Source organism: Balaenoptera ricei, chromosome 15, assembly GCF_028023285.1.
Source record: "Balaenoptera ricei isolate mBalRic1 chromosome 15, mBalRic1.hap2, whole genome shotgun sequence".
Classification (NCBI taxonomy): Eukaryota; Metazoa; Chordata; class Mammalia; order Artiodactyla; family Balaenopteridae; genus Balaenoptera; species Balaenoptera ricei.
In genome coordinates, this window is record NC_082653.1 from 79,208,345 (window position 1) to 79,227,963 (window position 19,619).

The following is a 19,619-nucleotide window of genomic DNA, read 5'->3' on the forward strand; positions in this document are numbered from 1 at the left end:
CACTCCTGACTTTTCATATAAATGGAGTCATACTATATGCAATCTTTCGTATCTGTCTTCTTTTTTTTTTTTATAACATCTTTATTGGAGTATAATTGCTTTACAGTGGTGTGTTAGTTTCTGCTTTATAACAAAGTGAATCAGCTGTACGTATGTATACATATATCCCCATATCTCCTCCCTCTTGCATCTCCCTCCCACCCTCCTCATCCCACCCCTCTAGGTGGTCACAAAGCACTGAGCTGATCTCCCTGTGCTATGCGGCTGCTTCCCACTAGCTATCTATTTCACATTTGGTAGTATATATAAGTCCATGCCACTCTCTCACTTCGTCCCAGCTTATCTGTCTTCTATCACCCAGCACAGTGTTTTTGATACTCAATTGCATTGTTTCCTGTGTTGGTAGTTTTTGGTCATTTGTCTTTTTATTTCGTTTTGTTTTCTTACTAAGTAGTATTCTATTGTACAGATATGCCACAATTTGTTTATCCCAGCACTTGGTGTTTTTTTTTTGGCCGCGCAACAGGACATATGGGGATCTTAGCTCCCGGACCAGGGATTGAACCCGCGCCCCCTGCATTGGGAGTGTGGAGTCTTAACCATTGCACGGCCAGAGAAGTCTGTATCCAATCACTTGTTGATGAATATTTGGGTTGCTTTTATTTGGGGGATATAAAGCTGCTATGAATATTTTTATATGAATATCTCCATTTTTCTTAGGTAAATACCTAGAAGTGGAATTGCAGGGTCTTATGGTTAGTAATTTTATAAGAAACTGACAAATTGTGTTCCAAAGTGGGTACACTATTTTATATTCTCACCTTTCCCCACTGAATTACCTCGGTACCCTGGTCAAAAATCAACTGTCCATATGTGTGTAGTCTATTTCTGGACTCTCCGTTCTATTCCAATGATCTGTGTGTCTATAGTGATTTTCTTCCATTTGAGGTAGTGATATAAAGATTTCTTACTAAATATATAAATGTACTTAAACTTTTATGCACAACAATGTTCATTGCAGCATTATTTACAGTATCCAAGATATGGAAGCAACCTGTGTCCATGGATACATGAATGGATAAAGAAGATGTTGTACACATATAAAATGGAATATTACTCAGTCATTAAAAAAATGAAATCTTGCCATCTGCAACAACATGGATGGATCAGGAAGGTATTATGCTAAAGGAAATAGGTCGGAGAAAGACAAGTACCATGTGATCTCACATATATGTGGAATCTAAAAAACAAAGGAAAGAAAATGAAAATGTATATTGTAGATACTGAGAACAAAGAAAATGTATCTCATAGATACAGAGAACGAAGGAATGGTTGCCAGAGAGGAGGGGAGTGGGGGGGAGCAAAAGAGGTGAAAGGGATTAAAAGGTGTAAACCACCTCCAGGGACTTCCCTGGCAGTCCAGTGGTTAGGACTCTGTGCTTCCACTGCAGGGGGGCCTGGGATTGACCCTTGCTGGGGAACTAAAATCCTGCATGCTGCATGGCATGGCAAAAAACAAAAACAAAAAGACAAACAAACAGAAAAAATACTCCACTTATACAATAAATAAGCGAATAAGCCATGGGCATGTAATGTGTAGTGTAAGTAATGTGGTCAATAATATTGTAATAATTTTGTATGGACACAGATGGTTACTACACTTATAGTGGTGATCATTTCCTAATGTATGCAAATGTCAAATCACTATGTAGTATACCTGAAACTAACATAATGTTGTACATCAACTATATTTCAATTTTTTAAAAAGTACTTAAAATTTTAAAAGTCTTTATATATGTAAATTTATATAACTATTATGTTATCATATTTATGTCATTTAATAAATATTTAGATTATATTATAAATATTCTTAATATTTTATATGAATACTTATATATAATATTTATATATAAATCTGTGCAATTGGTACAAAGATATTGCAAAAATTATAAATATTGAACACAAATACCTGAAAAGTTTTAGGACAAAAACATTCCCTAAATAGTATTAGTTAATTCTCAAAGTATCTTCCTTTGGTGACCTATCCCAGTGGTTATTTGGTTTTTCTCAAGTAATACTCTGCGTCATTGTAAAAACTTCTACCAACTTTTGCAAAGTCCAAATGACACTTGCTTCAAAAAATTTTCTGTAGCTGGGGACATATGTTTTTGAATAAGTAGATTTACCTTAGCATTATTCATAAGAGCAGAAAAGTAAAAAACATGTAAATGCTCAATAATAGAGCACTAGATAAAATGATGTTGGTGCATCTATACATTATGAGATAAAATGCCTCAGGATTTTATCCAGGATTCTGGGGACTTCCCTGGTGGTGCAGTGGTTAAGAATCTGCCTGCCAATGCAGGGGACACGGGTTCGAATCATGGTCTGGGAAGATCCCACAATTGTCGTGGAGCAACTAAGCCCGTGTGCCACAACTACTGAGCCTGCACTCTAGAGCCCATGAGCCACAACTACTGAGCCTGTGCGCCACAACTACTGAAGCCTGCGTGCCTAGAGCCCATGCTCCGCAACAAGAGAAGCCACCACAATGAGAAGCCTGTGCACCACAATGAAGAGTAGCCCCCACTCGCTGCAACTAAAAAGAAAGCCCACGCGCAGCAACGAAGACCCAACGCAGCCAAAAATAAATAAATAAATTAATTAATTAATTTTTAAAAATTCTAAAAAAAAACCAAACAGGATTCTGAAACAATAATGACATGGAAAATCCTCACACCATATCTTGGGCAACTAAAAGCAGGCTATAAATATGATATGTCATTTTTATTAAGATATACACACAAAAAAATAAGATTGGAAGAAATATACCAAAATGTGTGGAGGCACTATGGTTGAGTTTTGTTTCTGTTTGTTTGTTTTTTGGCCCTGCCACGTGGCTTGAGGGATCTTAGTTCCCCAACCAGGGATTGAACCCAGGCCACGGCACTGAAAGCACTGAGTCCTAATCACTGGACCACCAGGGAACTCCTGGTTGAGTGTTTTTTAAATAGTCATTTATATGTATGAATCTTCTAATTTTTCTACAATAAGAATGTTTTATTTATAATTGGTAAAACATGGTAAAGACCTTGGTGAGCTCTCTATTGATATGTGATTTCTCCCTTCTTTGGAATTTTATAGCTTTCTATAAATATCTTAGGACACATACCACATTCTAGCTTGCATTATAACTATCTGTATACCTCTCTTATCTTACTTTTTCGATTCTGATTTCTTGAAAACAAAAATCTCATCTCATTCATTTTTTTGTTGTTGTTGTTGTTTTTTTGTTTTTTTTCTCATTCATTTTTTGATCCCAGTCCTGGCACAGTGCAAATGCCTGTCACATGTCAGATACCTGACAAAATAAATGTGAATCAGCCAGTTGCTGCCAATCAGGAACATAGGTCTCTTGTCACCGAATTTTCTGATTAAGAGAAACCAGACAATTTGAATTTTGGTGGAACTCCATTGATTTTTTAATCATATAAATATTCAGAGTTAAAAGGGAAAAAATTTAAATAAATACAAGAGGAAGGAGTTTTCAAATGAGCATCATTAGTATTGGAATAGTGCTAGCTGCTTAGCTTACAGAATTGGCTGGTGTGGGGTCTCTGGAACCTGAAAATGTACCTGGGCTTCATTTACCAAAGTGGCATTCTCATGTGTGTTCACCTTGTCAAACTTAGCACCTAAGCATCGCTTACTAAACAACAAAACAAGAAATCAGGAGGTGTGCTAAGTAGGAAATGAACTATGGGGAACATTTTATTTCTGTACATCATGTACCTTTTTAAAGGTATTTATTTCTTTATGAAACAATAATGTATGGAATATTACTCAGCCATAAAAAAGAATGAAATTATGCCATTTGCAGCAACATGGATGGACCTAGAGATTGTCATACTGAGTGAAGTAAATCAGACAAAGACAAGTATCATATGATATCGCTCACATGTGGAATCAAAAAAAAAGGGTACAAATGAACTTATCTACAAAACAGAAATAGAGTTACAGATATAGAAAACAAACTTATGGTTACCAGGGGGTAAGGGAGGGGAGGGTTAAATTGGAAGAATGGGATTGACATATACCCACTACTATATATGAAATAGATAATTAATAAGGACCTACTGTATACCTCAGGGAACTCTACTCAATACTCTGTAATGGCCTACATGGGAAAAGAATCTAAAAAAGAGTGGATATATGTATATGTATAACTGATTCACTTTGCTGTACACCTGAAACTAACACAACATTGTAAATCAACTATACTCCAATAAAATTTTTTTTAAAAAGTAAGAACACATTGAAGCCATCAAAAAAGAAAGAAAAAAGGAACAGTCATATTGGGCAAAATCCTGAGAAATCAATCCATTAAGATAGATATGGGTAATCTTATAGATTATCTTAGAACAAAGGTCCAAAATGTTGACTAAATTAAATGAAACTGTTAATTCAATGAAGTAGAATTAAAAACTCAAAACAAATTTTACCTTATTGTCACTACTTCCTGGTTTACAGAAGATAAAGGGCAATTGGAGGAAAACCCCTCATTTTATCTAGAAAAGGTGCTGAAATTTGGTTTCAACACATTTTTCATTTTTGTTGACATATGCCATGCATACAGACAGGAGCACAAATGTTGAATAGCTTTATAAACTTTCACAGTGAGCACACCTGTGTAATCAGAACTCAGATCAAGAAATAGCACAGTGACAGCATCCCAGGAGGCCCCCTGGACCCCCTTCATAGTTACTACCCCCCAGTGAGAACCACAGACCTTACTTCCTTTCTTACAGATCCATTTTGCCTCTTTTTGAGGAATCATGACATGTATATACTCTTTTGTATTCTTTTTCCTCCCTCAATATTATGAGATTCACCCATGTTGTTCTAAGTAGCAATACTTTGGTTTCATCATATCTTGATGATAGGTTTAATTTTTATAAAAACATAAAGTAAAATATAGGCACTAATTTCTAAATTGCACTGTTCTCGGTGGGACCATGTAGTAAAATATTTAGCACAAATTTATCTGTTCCACCAACCAATTGGAAAGCAGGTGAAAACAAGTAACACCCGGCCCCAAATCAGAGGTTAACTTTGTTTTCAAGTAAAGTGAAGTGATCTCTGAGCTATTTCCTGACATATTGCAGACAGACATAGGAAATGAAAGTTTTTTTTGTCTTTTTTTTTTTAGAAATCTGACTAGGAAAGTTCACTCTCTCAAAATCAAGTTTCAGCAAATGAAATGGACAAAACTTATAACAAATATCTGGACATTTAGTCCATTTCAGCGCTGTTCAAGGCACCAGAAAAGCCATTAAGTTTATAAATGGACAGGGAAAGTTATGTTTGGTCCCTTACATGTGTGATGGCCACATACTCCAAACTCAAATTCCAGCAAAAATGCAAGCAGTGCCAGCATCAACCTAGTTAATAAAACCAACCAGATTTTTCATAACACAGCAGTGACTATAAGCCCACCAAAGAACTATAAATCCATTAGCCAAACCAGTTCCTTAGATCCCTAGCTGGCTGCCCTTGAGAGGGAGCGTGCAAAGGTTCCATGGATTAGGTCCCTCAGGGCGTGTGTGGAGGTGTGCATAGAGAAGAAATAGTGGGCCCCTGCTGTACATACTGGTGCGTGCTGGTGCAGACAGCAAAGAGGAGGAAAGGTAGCTTGTATTCATTCATTCATTTATTCAATGTTTGAATATATGTTTGCACTATCTGTGAACTTTTCTCCTCTCTGAGCTTCAGTCATTTTCCCACCCTCTGGGTCTAGGACAGTGCCTCACGCACACAGTAGGCCTTTGGTTTTTGTTGACTGACTGAGTAAGGTAAAGAGCACAGGCTTCGAAGCCTTAGATTTAACTCCACCACATCCTGCCTCTGAGATATTCAGCATCGTTGCCTAAACTCTCTGAAATGCATTTTCCTCATCTGCACGTTGAGGAGAATAGCATCTATTTCTTCGGGAGGCTGTGAGAATTTATTTAGCAAATTTATTTAGGCCTACCGTATTGCCTAACAGGCATTCAAGGGAATCTGCTAGCTGCTTTGGAGGATGCAGGAAGGAATATGGCCCTGTCCTTGACCTCAGGGAGTCTACAGACTTGTGGGAGGACAGAGTAATAACCAGGTAATCACACAGTATGACTGGTACACTGTCATGAGGCCCTGAGGAGGTGGGGAAGGGACCCTTGAGTCAGGCTTTGAAGGATGCATGGAAGTTTCTAGCAGAGAAGATGGAGGGTGGAGGGTATTGAAGGCAAAGAGAAGAGCGTGTCAAAGATATGGAAGTGTCAACGTGCACGGCTCACAGAGGGGGTGCTGGCAGGGGCTTGGGGCCAGGAGCAGACCAGGCTGCGGAGGGACTTGTGTCTGATCACAATGGGCCTTCTGTGCCACCTAAGAAGTTTGTGCTGGACACGTTAGTCAGGATGCCTGTCATTCCAGCTTCTATTTCCAGGCAAAATTGTGCCACCCACGCGGGGAAGCTGGACTAAGCGGTTTTAAACAAATAACAAAACCTTCATTCAAGTATTTTATTGACACAGAATAAAATGATTCCTTTTTGTGTGTTGAGTTTAAATGAGTTTTGACAAATGTGTTTACCCACATAACCCCCTGCCACCATCAAGATATAGCACATTTCCATCACCTTAAAAAGTTCCCTCCTGCCCTTCTGCATGCATTGATCCCACCCACATCCACTCCAGGCATGGCCTCACCTGATCTGCTTTCTGTCACTAGTCTTCCTGTTCCAGAATTTCATAGAAATGGAGTCATCCAACATGTAGTTTTTGTGTCGGGCTTATTTCACTCACTCAGCCTAGCATTTTGGAGATTAATTCATGCTATTGTATGTATTTGTCATTCATTCCTCTTTACTGCTGGGTACTATTCCTTTGTATAGATGTGCCACTGACTTCATCCATGATGAACGCTTGGATTGTCTCCAGTTTGGGGTTATTATGGACCAGGCTGGATGTTCTTTTTTTTTCTTTTTTTTTTTTCTTGCAATTGACAAGGACATTTAGTTATTTCTGAGATATACATTTTAAAGTAATAACTAGAATTATGACTTATAACATTATACCAGAACATATAAGATTTTTAGAAATTTCATGTAATGTCTGAAACATTTATATTAACATATTTCCATACAAATAACCCAAAGTTTAGCATTAGTTGTTTTTTTGTTTGTTTATACTGCAGGTTATTATTAGTCATCAGTTTTATACGCATCAGTGTATACATGTCAGTCCCAATCCAGGCTGGATATTCTTATGGAAGTCTTTGTGTGGACATGTTTTCACTTCTCTTGTATTAACAGCTGGAAGTGGAATTGTTGGTGTGAGGGTAAATGTGCGTTTAACTTTTAAGAAACTGCGGAACTGTTAGAGAGAAGGAGGGAAGTGGGAGGCAGAGAGATAGTGACAGATAAGAGAGAGGGACTTCCCTGGTGGGCCGGTGGTTAAGACTCTTTCTTCCACTGCAGGGGAGGAGGGAGGGGTCAATGGATCCCTGGTAGGGGAACTAAGATCCTGCATGCCCCCTGGCTGCTGCCAAAAAAAAAAAAAAAAAAAGAGAGAGAGACAGTGCGAGTTTCTCAAGCCAATGGGGGAATTAAGATTAGAAAGCAGCAGCCGGGTTATTTGGGAGGGGGCGGGGAGGCACGTGCAGGGCGGCCCCGCCCCGCATCCACATCTGTGTCCCGGCCCCACCAGCATGGCCACCGCAGCATCCGGAGGAAGCCCCTTCTCCTCCCAACAGGTAAAGCCACGCGGAATAGTACATGGAACCCGAAGCGCCCCCATGAAAGAGCCAGAGCGGGTGCCGCCACGAGTCCCCGGAAGCCTGAGACCACGTGCAGCTGAGAGCGGAGGCGGTCTGGACCCCGGGGACCAAGGCCTTGGAGGGCAGGCAGGGTGGGATGCGTGGAGAGGCGAGGCGGCGCCCACCCGGTCTTCCCGAGGCCCCCTACAGGCATGAGGATGGAGGCCTGGAGGCCGGAGGAAGCGCCTGTCCCGTGAGCCCACCTGCCAGGCCCCGGGAGCGCCCTGCTCAGGCCCACTTGGCGGCCAGCACAGGAGGCCACGCCCTGCAAGCGCTTCAAGATGGAGGAACTCTCCGGAGAGATCCTACTGCGGCAAAGGGAGGGGGGAAGAATAACATTGCAGAGCACTTAGTGAAGGCCCCTCCCCACCTGCATTCCTGATGCCCCACCTTGGGAAGCGGGAGAAGCCACAGGCCGGGCGCACCGCCCCGCGTCCCTGGCAAGGCCCCCGCGTCCCTGGCAAGGCGGGGCACCCAGGCTGCGGGCCTCTGCGCCCCACTCTGCCCCTGTCACCAGCAGAGCAGCCAGCAATGGCTTCCACCCCTGAGCAAATTTGCCGGAACCTTTTATGAAGCAAGAACACAGTGGTTTTCAGCGTGGAGACAGTAAGAAGGGCTCCCAATGGGCTTCCTGTCTCCATCGTCACGGCACCTGCTCTCTGGTTTCTCCTGAATCCAGCCTACCTTGACGTTGGGCCAAGTTGGCCCAGGAGATGCAAAGAGCATTGGAAGGCCTAGGAGCACAGCCTCAAAGCCAAAACTGCAGAACCAGATGAGGCGTCCGTGAAATTCCCAGGCCAGAGCTCTGAGCCCCGAGGCCTCTTTGCACGCCTGGCCCTGGGTTTGATCTCAGAGGCGGCTGCTGTTCCCTCCTGCCATTGCCACTGGTTTCGTGTCGACTTTCAGCTGTAGGTTGCGTCCTGAGAACCCTCTCAGCATGTCCATTCTTTTTTTTTTTTTTTGTGGGTGAGGGAGCCTTTCCAGCAGTATGAATTTTTTTTTTTTTTTTTTTTTTTTTTGGCTGTGTTGGGTCTTCGTTGCTGTGCGCGGGCTTTCTCCAGTTGCGGCGAGCAGGAGCTACTCTTCATTGCAGTGTGCAGGCTTCTCATTGAGGTAGCTTCTCTTGTTGTGGAGCACGGGCTCTAGGTGCGTGGGCTTCAGTAGTTGTGGCTCGCGGGCTCTGGAGCGCAGGCTCAGTAGTTGCGGCGCATGGGCTTAGTTGCTCCGCGGCATGTGGGATCTTCCCGGACCAGGGCTCGAACCCATGTCCCCTGCATTGGCAGGCAGATTCCTATCCACTGTGCCACCAGAAAAGCCCCTGCATGTCCATTCTTGTATAACTTGAAAGACCTTGACCCTTCCCAGCTGCCATAAGCACACCTTTCTTTTCTGCTCACTCAGATGAAACACCTGGGGCAGCAATCTTGCACAACAGGCCTTCGGTGGCCCCCACAGATGGACTTTGTCCTAAGCTCAGTGCTGTGGGAAGCATGTGTCTGGAGTCTGTGTGTATGTATAGTGTGTTTTACATACTTATTCATAAAGTTCAAGTTTTCAGATCTTCTGCTTTCTGGCTATGAATTCGATGGGACACAATTACGGTTAAAAACATTTGCTTGCACGAAAAGACAAATACTGTATGATTCCACTTGTATGCAGTACTTAGAGTAGTCACATTCATAGAGACAGAAAATAGAATGGTGGTTGCCAGGGGCTGAGAGGTGGAGGGAAAGAGGAGTTGCTGAATGGGTATAGAGTTTCAGTTTTGCAAGATGAAAACAGTTCTGGAGCTGGATTGCACAATACCGTGAATATACTTAACACTACTGAACTGTACACTTAAAAATGGTTACGATGATTCATTTGATGTTATGTGCATTTTACCACAATTAAAAAACAATTTGCAGGGGGTGGGGGAGGGAAGAATTGGGAGTTTGGGATTAGCAGATGCAAACCATTATGTATAGGATGGATAAATGACAAGGTCCTATTGTATAGCACAGGGAACTATAGTCAGTATCCTATAATAAACCACAATGGAAAAGAATATGAAAAAGAATATATATATGTGTAACTGAATCACTTTGCTGTACAGTAGAAATTAACAACATTGTAAATCAGCAATACTTCAATAAAAATTTTTTTTTCAATTTACGTGGCCTACAGAAGATCATGAATATTTTATGGCTTTGTAAGACCCAAGAGTGGATGGCTTTATGTATAGCGATAGTTGTCAGATATAAGCACTTCGCAGGCCCAGAGTATGAATCAGAAGTTAGGATGCTGGGGGGAAGGGGAGCGAAATAGGTGAAGGGGATTAACAGGCACAAACCTCCAGTTATAAAATAAATAAGCCCCAGGGATGTGGCTTATTTATATACAGCGTAAGAAATATGGTCAATGATATTGTAATAACTTTGTATGGGGACAGATGGTTACTAGACTTATGGTGGTGATCATTTCATGCTGTATGCAAATATCAAATCACTATGTAGTACATCTGAAACTAACATAAAAGTATGTCAACTATATTTCAATAAAAAAAAGAAAGAAGTAGTTATGATGGGCCATGGCTGTGGTTAGGATGATATAATGAAGGCGTTACAGATATGCAATCTGGCTACATCCCAGTGAATGTGTGGCCCCTAATAGAGAAATACCTGGACCCCAGCAGCCTGAAGTTTGCATTTGGCCAGAAGTTGCTGCCCTCCCTTGGTTTCCAAGGCTGCAAGACAGAGTTTATTTTGAAGAGGTGAAGTTCATCGCACATTTGTTTTCTACCATGGCATGTCAGGACCACATTTTACAAGAAGGCCTTGTTTCATTTGCTATTATTCCTGGAAAGGAAAGTTGTATGAAATTATTCTGGTTTTATTACAGAATGGTTTTTCTTTTTTTTAATTTAGGACTTATTTTGAAAAATGATGAGTTCAATTCAAATGTGTGCAGATACCTTCCAGAGAAAGGTAATTTTATAGCAAATTAATCTTGATCAGATAGCATGGAGAAATTTTCTGGAAAATTCTTTTTTTTTTTTTTTTTTTTGGCTGTGCATTGCGGCATGTGGGATCTTAGTTCCCCGACCAGGAATCAAACCCGTGCTCCCTGCAGTGGAAGTGTGAATTCCTAACCACTGGACTGCCAGGGAATTCCCTGGAATATTCATATTTGAAGATTATTAATGAATGCCTCTGATTTTATTTATTTATTTATTTATTTATTTATTTATGGCTGTGTTGGGTCTTCATTGCTGCGTGCAGGCTTTCTCTAGTTGCGGTGAGCGGGGGCTACTCTTCGTTGCGTTGCGCGGGCTTCTCGTTGCGGTGGCTTCTCGTTGCAGAGCACGGGCTCTAGGCGCGTGGGCTTCAGTAGTTGTGGCACGTGGGCTCAGTAGTTGTGGCTCACAGGCTCTAGAGCGCAGGCTCAGTAGTTGTGGCGCACGGGCTTAGTTGCTCCACGGCATGTGGGATCTTCCCGGACCAGGGCTCGAACCCGTGTCCCCTTCATTGGCAGGCGGATTCTTAACCACTGAGCCACCAGGGAAGTCCCTCTGATTTAAAACTAACCAAAAACTGCTAATATTTTCACTAGAGGGGCTTAATAAACTTGGTCGCAATAAATGAAGTACTTAAAATTAGTTAAAAACTCTGAATTTAAGCATCGTTTTGCAGAAGAGATGGGGAATGGAGGAAGGAAGGTGTTAAAATAATGTATGAACAGGACTTCCCTGGTAGTCCAGTGGGTAAGACTGCGCTTCCAATGCAGGGGGCCCAGGTTCGATCCCGCCCGCATGCTGCAACTAAAGATCCCTCATGCCACAACGAAGATCCCGTGTGCCGCAACTAAGACCCGGCACAGCCTAAGTAAATAAATAAATATTTTTTAAAAAATTAAGGTAGACAAAAATAATAATGTATGAGGGTAGTCATCTAGTGCCTTTGGTTATTTGGACGTTAATTTCCGAAGTGTCTCTATAATTATAGTAAAGATCTTTCAAATTATAGGCCACAGATATCCACTTTCAATGTTGAGTAATTCTATAAAGATGCTAGTTAAAATGAATGAAAGGATGTCCATTTAACTCAGCGAGGTCAGGCTGGCTTTAGCCCCCAAGGGATCTGTTAGGTTGAATTTGAAGCAGCTGTTTAACAGACTCATTTAAGCAAAAGCTTTGGTTTCTTGGCTGGCAGTGTCCTCAGCAAGGAAACCATGTGACCACTCAGGGTAAGGCCAAGTCCCTTCAAGGACATTCAGAGGTTTATGAAGTAGCTGCTTCAAGTCCACGCCCTACCCCAGAGGGACTGTGGTGATTGCCCCAGGCTGGGGTGAGGGCTCCCTGGTGATTCTGATGTGCAGCTGGGGATGAAAACCAGCCAAGAATTGACTGACAAGAGGATGATGACTTTGGTCTTACTTCCATTGTCTGTCCTGCATGGGAGACTGGCGAAGAAGAAAAAGCCGGTGATAAAAATATTTTGGTGACCTGGTAAATGTCTGCTCTAACTCCAGCTAATGTGTACAGTGAAGAGCTTTTAAAGTGTTTTCAAAGATGTTCTCTGCTTTGCACTCTACAATCCCGTGAATAGATATTGCTGTCATTATGTTTATGGTTGAAAAAAACTGGTTTAGAGAGATCAGGTGAGGGGCCCAGCTGGCAAGAGGCGGAGCTAGGGCTCAGACTGGCTTAATCCATCTGCCCCTTTGTTCTGAGACTGAAACAATTCTCTTCTGTAAGGGCCCATCCATTCTACTTTTTGTTCTCTGCCACAATCCAGCTAGCTTAGTTCTTTTCTTATTCTTTTTCTTACAGTGTAAATTGAGATCAGTGTAATTTCCGAGAAAATAGAAATTAACAGGGCAGCCATCCTGAGAGTGAAAAGTAAGGGACACAGTTGGTCGGTCTTGAAGCATGAAACACTTCCAGATGCCAAAATCACTTACTGCCCGCTGCACTTTCTTTGGCAGGGCTAAAATTAAATACTGCTTTCCAGTAGCTGGGATGGGAACTGAATTTTTGCATCTTTTGTTAGACGCTTTGGAAGTGACCTTGAAAGACAGAAGAACCTCAATTTTTGTTCCTTGGTAGAAAATACTGTCAAGAGAAGAGCAACACTTAAAAACAGTTTCCATTTTTAATCTGAAGGACTTATAAATCACAGATTTTATTTCAAGACAGGCAAAATTCAAGGGTAGGAAAGAGATCACTTTATTGGCAAAAATTTTTTTTAAATTTTCAAGCAAGATTATTTTCCACAACTACTTGAAGAACTGCTGCCACCTCACGGAAAATTTTTATAAACTTCCAGTTTAGGCAAGAATCCATGTTTGCTGTCTTCTAAGGCCTTCTAGTCACCGCTACTGTGTAACACTCCCTGGGACCAAACCCCCTGGGGATCTTTGGCCTGCCAACTGCAGCTTTTATATCCTTTGAGGTCACTTCGAAAATGGTTAGCATATCGTAGAAACATTGGGATTAGCTATTAAGTAATAATACTTATTCTTAAAATATTTTAAATGTAAAATTTTTTAATTTAAATTTTTAAATAGTTCTTTTTAAAATAAATGTTATTTCAGTTGTAGTTGAAATGAGCAGAGAGGACCTAATGATGAAATGTGTTCTCTGTAGCTCATGCCTGCCCGGTCTTGCACATACGTGAAATGACCTTCCCAGCATTGGGTTCGGGTGAATTCTTTTTTTTTTTTTTTAAATAAATTTATTTATTTATTTATTTATTTATTCATTCATTCATTTTTGGCTGCGTTGGGTCTTCGTTGCTGCACGCGGGCTTCTCATTGCGGTGGCTTCTCTTGTTGCGGAGCACGGGCTATAGGCGTGCGGGCTTCAGTAGTTGTGGCACGTGGGCTCAGTAGTTGTGGCTCACGGGCTCTAGAGCGCAGGCTCAGTAGTTGTGGCGCACAGGGTTAGTTGCTCCGTGGCATGTGGGATCTTCCCAGACCAGGGCTCGAACCCGTGTGCCCTGCACTGGCAGGCGGATTCTTAACCACTGTGCCACCAGGGAAGTCCTCCGGTGAATTCTTTTTTCAAAGCTCAGCTAAGGAATGGCTCCTCCGTGGAAACATCCTTCAGCTCATCCAGGCAGAGTGGGTCGTGTTTCCCTCTTTGTTTCCGCAGGAAACTAGGGTCATATTTACTGTTACCATATTTACTGCTGTAGCATTTTATTCCTTTTACTGTAATAATTTTGTAGAGGGAATGAATAGTGTGAGAGCTGAGAGCTCCCACTCGGGTTCAAATCCTGGCTTTGCCTATTACTAGCTGTGTAGCCATGAGCAAGTTTTCTCTGGCGTAAATGGAAGATAATAATAGTCTTACCTCAAAGTGTTATTATAAGCCTTCAATGAGCTAATAGCCGTCAGGCGCCTAGAACAGGGCCTGGCACAGAGGCAACCCTCTGGAAGTGTGAACTCGTTGCTGCTCTCCACATTGTAATGCCCCACGTGCAGGTCTGTCTTTCCCAAGGACAGGCCTTTTGCAACTCTGATTCCTCCATTTAGAACAAAGTGAGTCAAGCAGTGCTCAGTCGTGTTCGGTGAATGCAGGTGTGCACAAATGAGACGTTTAAAAGCTCATTTTCCACACAAATATTGTCACAATGGTGATCTCTGAGGGAGTGTGTGTGTGCTGGGGCCGGAGCTCTCTCTCCCCTGCCCGGGCATGTTCTAGCTCCCCATTCCAAGTCTAGTTCTAACTTGTATACACTACACCAGGCTTAGGAGAGGGCAAGCTCCAGGCAGCCTCAGGCACGCAAAGTTTTTTGTTTTTTTAAAAATATTTATTTATTTGTTTGTTTGTTTTGTTGCATTGGGTCTTACTTGTGGCAGGCAGCCTCCTTAGTTGTGGCATGCAAACTCTTAGTTGTGGCATGTGTGTGGGATCTAGTTCCTTGACCAGGGATCGAACCCGGGCCCCCTGCATTGGGAGCGCGGAGTGTTATCTACTGCACCACCAGGGAAGTCCCATCAGGCATGCAAAGTTGACATCAGCTAACACGCAGCCCAGAACAGAACCTGTGCACATGATGGTAACGCATCTGGGTCAGAAGCCCAGCGTTGGAAGAAACGTTTCCTTTCCAGACCCCGAGCTGCAGATACCTCCAGTTGCCTCCCCATATCTCCATTTTCTCCTCTGTTTTAGTTATTGTGTTAATTTCCTAGGGCTGCCGTGATAAAGTACCATAAACTAAAAATAAAAATATCAGAAATTTATTGTCTCAGTTCTGGAGGCTAGAAGTCCAAGATCAAGGTGTCAGCAGAGTTGGTTCCTTCTGAGGGTGGGGAGGGAGCATCTGTTACAGGTCTCTCTCCTAGCTTCCTGTGGTTTACCAGTGGTCTTTGGAATTCCTTTGCTTTCACGTGGCATTCTCCCTGTGTCTCTTCACATTGTCTTCCCCTGTGCTTGTCCGTTTCTGTGTCCAAATTTCCCCTTTTTATAAGGACATTAGTCATACTGAATTAGGGCCAACCCTAATGACATCATTTTAACTTAATTACCTCTGTGATGACCCTATTTCCCAATAAGGTCACATTCTAAGGTACTAGGGATGAAGATTTCAACATATCTTTTTTGGGAGGACACAATTCAACCCATAACAGTTATGGAGAAGATTTGAAGATATTACTGCTAGAGGATTGGTAGAATTGCCATATTCTTAACCTGTGTGGGTGAAGTTGAAGCCAATGTGCTATAGTATTTCAGATTTGGGGGCTACTATTTTTATCCCGGTTTTACTGAGATATAATTGACATAGAGCACTGTATAAGTTTAAGGTGTACAGCATAATGATTTGATTTACATATATTGTGAAATATTATTTGGTTTTTAAAGGGCACAGGGATCAGCACAGATGTTCATTGCTGGGTTATTTATAATGGTCAAATAGAGGAAATATCTAAATGTCCCACAGTAGGAGGATAGTTAAATAGACGCTGATGATGAGAATGATAACCAACATTCTTCATGGCTTACTCTGTGCCAAACACTGTACCAATGACTTTATATGAAAATTACCATTTAAGTGTAAGTTACAGTTCACAGCCTGATAAAGAACATCTACAAAACCCCCCACAGCTAACATCATACTTAATAGTCAGAGACTAAAAAGCTAAAATCAGGAACAAGATGACGATGGCGATTCTCACCATTGCTATTCAACTTTGGTTGTTTTTTTTGTTAATTAATTTATTTTGGCTGTGCCAGTTCTTAGTTGTGGCATGTGGGATCTTTAGTTGTGGCATGCGAACTCTTAGTTGTGGCATGCATCTGGGATGCCCCGCCCAGGGATCGAACCGGGCCCCCTGCATTGGGAGTGCAGGGTCGTACACACTGAACCACCAGGGAAGTCCTGCTGTTCAACTTTGTACTGGACGTTCAAGCCAGGACAATTAAGCAAGAAGAAGAAATAAAAGGCATCCAGGTCAGAATGAAAGAACTAAATTACTTCTACTTGCAGATGACATGATCATGTATATATAAAACCTAAGGAAACCATTACACACACACACACACACACACACACACACACACACACACACTATTAGAGCAAATGAATGAGCTTAGCAAGGTTGTAGGATACAAGACCAGTATACAAAAACATCAATTGCATTTCAATCCAAAAATGGTATTAAGAAAAGAATTCTGCTTACAATGCTAACACATATATATGGAATTTTAAAAAGTGGTACTGGGCTTCCCTGGTGGCGCAGTGGTTGAGAATCTGCCTGCCAATGCAGGGGACACGGGTTCGAGCCCTGGTCTGGGAAGATCCCACATGCCGCGGAGCAACTAGGCCCGTGCACCACAACTACTGAGCCTGCGCATCTGGAGCCTGTGCTCCACAACAAGAGAGGCTGCGATAGTGAGAGGCCTGCGCACCGCGATGAAGAATGGCCCCCACTTGCCACAACTAGAGAAAGCCCTCGCACAGAAACGAAGACCCAACACAGCCATAAATAAATAAATAAACCCAAAGTTTAAAAAAAAAAAAAAAAAAGTGGTACTGATGAACCTACTGGCAGGGCAGGAATAAAGACGCAGACGTAGAGAATGGACTTGAGGGCACAGCAGGGGAAGGGGAAGCTGGGATGAAGTGAGAGAGTAGCACTGACATATATACACTACCAAATGTAAAATAGATAGCTAGTGAGAAGCTGCTGCATAGCACAGGGAGATCAGCTCGATGCTTTGTGACAACCTAGACGGGTGGGATAGGGAGGGTGGGAGGAAGGCTCAAGAGGGAGGGGATATGGGGATATATGTATACATATAGCTGATTCACTTTGTTGTACAGCAGAAACTAACACAACATTGTAAAGCATTTATACTCCAATAAAGATGTGAAAAAAAAAGAATTCTACTTATAACAAACTCAAAAATAATACAATATTTAGGAATAACATTTTAAAAAGTAATGAGAGATTTGTACACTGAAGACTATAAAACATCATTAAAGAAATTAAGGAATGGGACTGCCCTGGTGGCACAGTGGTTAAGAATCTGCTTGCCAATGCAGGGGACACGGGTTCAAGCCCTGGTCCAGCCTTGGATGGGGTAAGATCCCACATGCTGCGGAGCAAGTAAGCCTGTGCACCACAACTACTGAGCCTGCGCTTTAGAGCCTGCGAGCCACAACTACTGAGCCTGAGTACCACAGCTACTGAAGCCCGCGTGCCTAGAGCCTGTGCTCCGCAACAAGAGAAGCCACGGCAATGAGAAGCCCGCACACTGCAACGAAGACCAGTCCCCACTCACCGCAACTAGAGAAAGCCCGTGCACAGCAACAAAGACCCAACGCAGCCAAAAGTAAATAAATAAATTTATAAATTAATTAATTAATCAAAAAAAGAAATTAAGGAAGACCTCAATTAATGTAAAGACATCCCATGTTCATGGATTAGAAGACTTAATGTTATTAAGATGATAATACTCCCCAAATTGATTTATAGATTCCAAGTGATCCCTATCAAAATCCCAACTAGCTTTTTTGAGCAGAAATTAAGAAGTTGATCCTAAGATTTATATGGAAATGTAAATGACCCAGAATAGCCAAAACAATCTTGAAATAGGAGAACAAAGTTGGAGGACTCACTACTTCCTGATTTCAAAACTTCTATAATAGAGTGCAGTACTGGCATGAGGATAGATACCTGTATCAATGGGACAGAACTGACAGCCCAGAAATGAACTCTCACTTCTAGTCAATCGATCTTTGACAAGTGTGCCAAGACCAATCAATGGGGAAAAAATTGTCCTGTCAACAAATGGGACTGGTAGAGTTTTATATATGCATGCAAAAGAATGAAATTAGATGGCTATTTCACACCATATACAAAAATTAACTCAAAATGGGACATCAACCTAAATGTAAGAGCTTAAAACTCAGTCTCAGAAGAGGGTAAATCTTTGTGACCTTGGATTAGGCAGTGGCTTCTTAGATATGACAACTAAAGCAACAAGAGAAAAAACAGGTAAGTTGGTAGCCAGCCACTGGGGGAACATAGACCCCAAAGTTCCCTGCCTCCTGGTATTCACACCCTTGTGTAGTCCTCTTAAGTTGTACTAGGTGTGCTCTGTGTGATCAACAGCAGAAGGCAGAAGTGATGATCTTAGGTGATTAAAAAGCCTGTGGCTTCTGTTTTTGGTGCTCATTTTCTCTCTTGAATCACTCTTTCTGGGGGAAGCATGCTGCCACGTTGTCAGCAGTCCTAAGGCGAGGCCTATGTGCTGGGAAACTAAAGCTGCTGGCCAACAACCATCAAGAAACTGAGGTTTGGGTTTCCCTGGTGGCACAGTGGTTAAGAATCTGCCTGCCAATCCAGGGGAAACAGGTTTGAGCCCTGGTCCGGGAAGATTCCACATACCGTGGAGCAGCTAAGCCCGTGCGCCACAACTACTGAGTCTGCACTCTAGAGCCCACGAGCCACAACTACGGAGCCTGTGAGCCACAGCTACTGAAGCCTGTGCGCCTAGAGCCCGTGCTCTGCAACAAGAGAAGCCACCGCAATGAGAAGCCTGCATGCTGCAACGAAGAGTAGTCCCCGCTCGCCACAACTAGAGAAAGCCTGTGCACAGCAATGAAGACCCAACACAGCCAAAAATAAATAAATAAAATAAATAAATTTATTTAAAAAAAGGAAAAGAAACTGAGGTTTGCCGACAGCCATGCAAGTAAGCTTGGAGCAGATTCTCCTGCCCCAATTGAACCTTCAGATGACTGCAGCCCAACCCACAGCTTGAGTGCAACTTCCTAGGAAACTCTGATCCAAAACCACCCATCTAAACTGCTCTTAGATTCCTGACCCTCAGAATCAATATTAGATAATAAATGTTTGTTATTTTGAGCTATGGAATGTCAGGGTAATTGGTTCACAGCAATTGATAAAAGCAATAGACGCCCCTCTTTCATGCAGTAAGCCACTTTGGGTAAATCTAAACTTCAGAAACAGAAGCAACCAGCAGTAAAGGATGTATGTACAAGGATGTTTATTGCCACTGGCTTTGTTTTGGAAAATGATTCGGTATAATTATAAATTATGGTGGTACTATTCTGTAGGACTATTGTACAGCTTTTGATAGGAATCTGAAAAGATTTGTGATACATCAAGTGTGGAGAAAAAGAGTTGCTGAGTTATTGGTATGGTATCTATAGTAGGCATTGCTGGATGTGTCTCCCCAATACCTGTACTCCCCTTCTTCCTTATTCACAGGCCATGTACCCAGCTTAAAAAATAAACCTTGGGACTTCCCT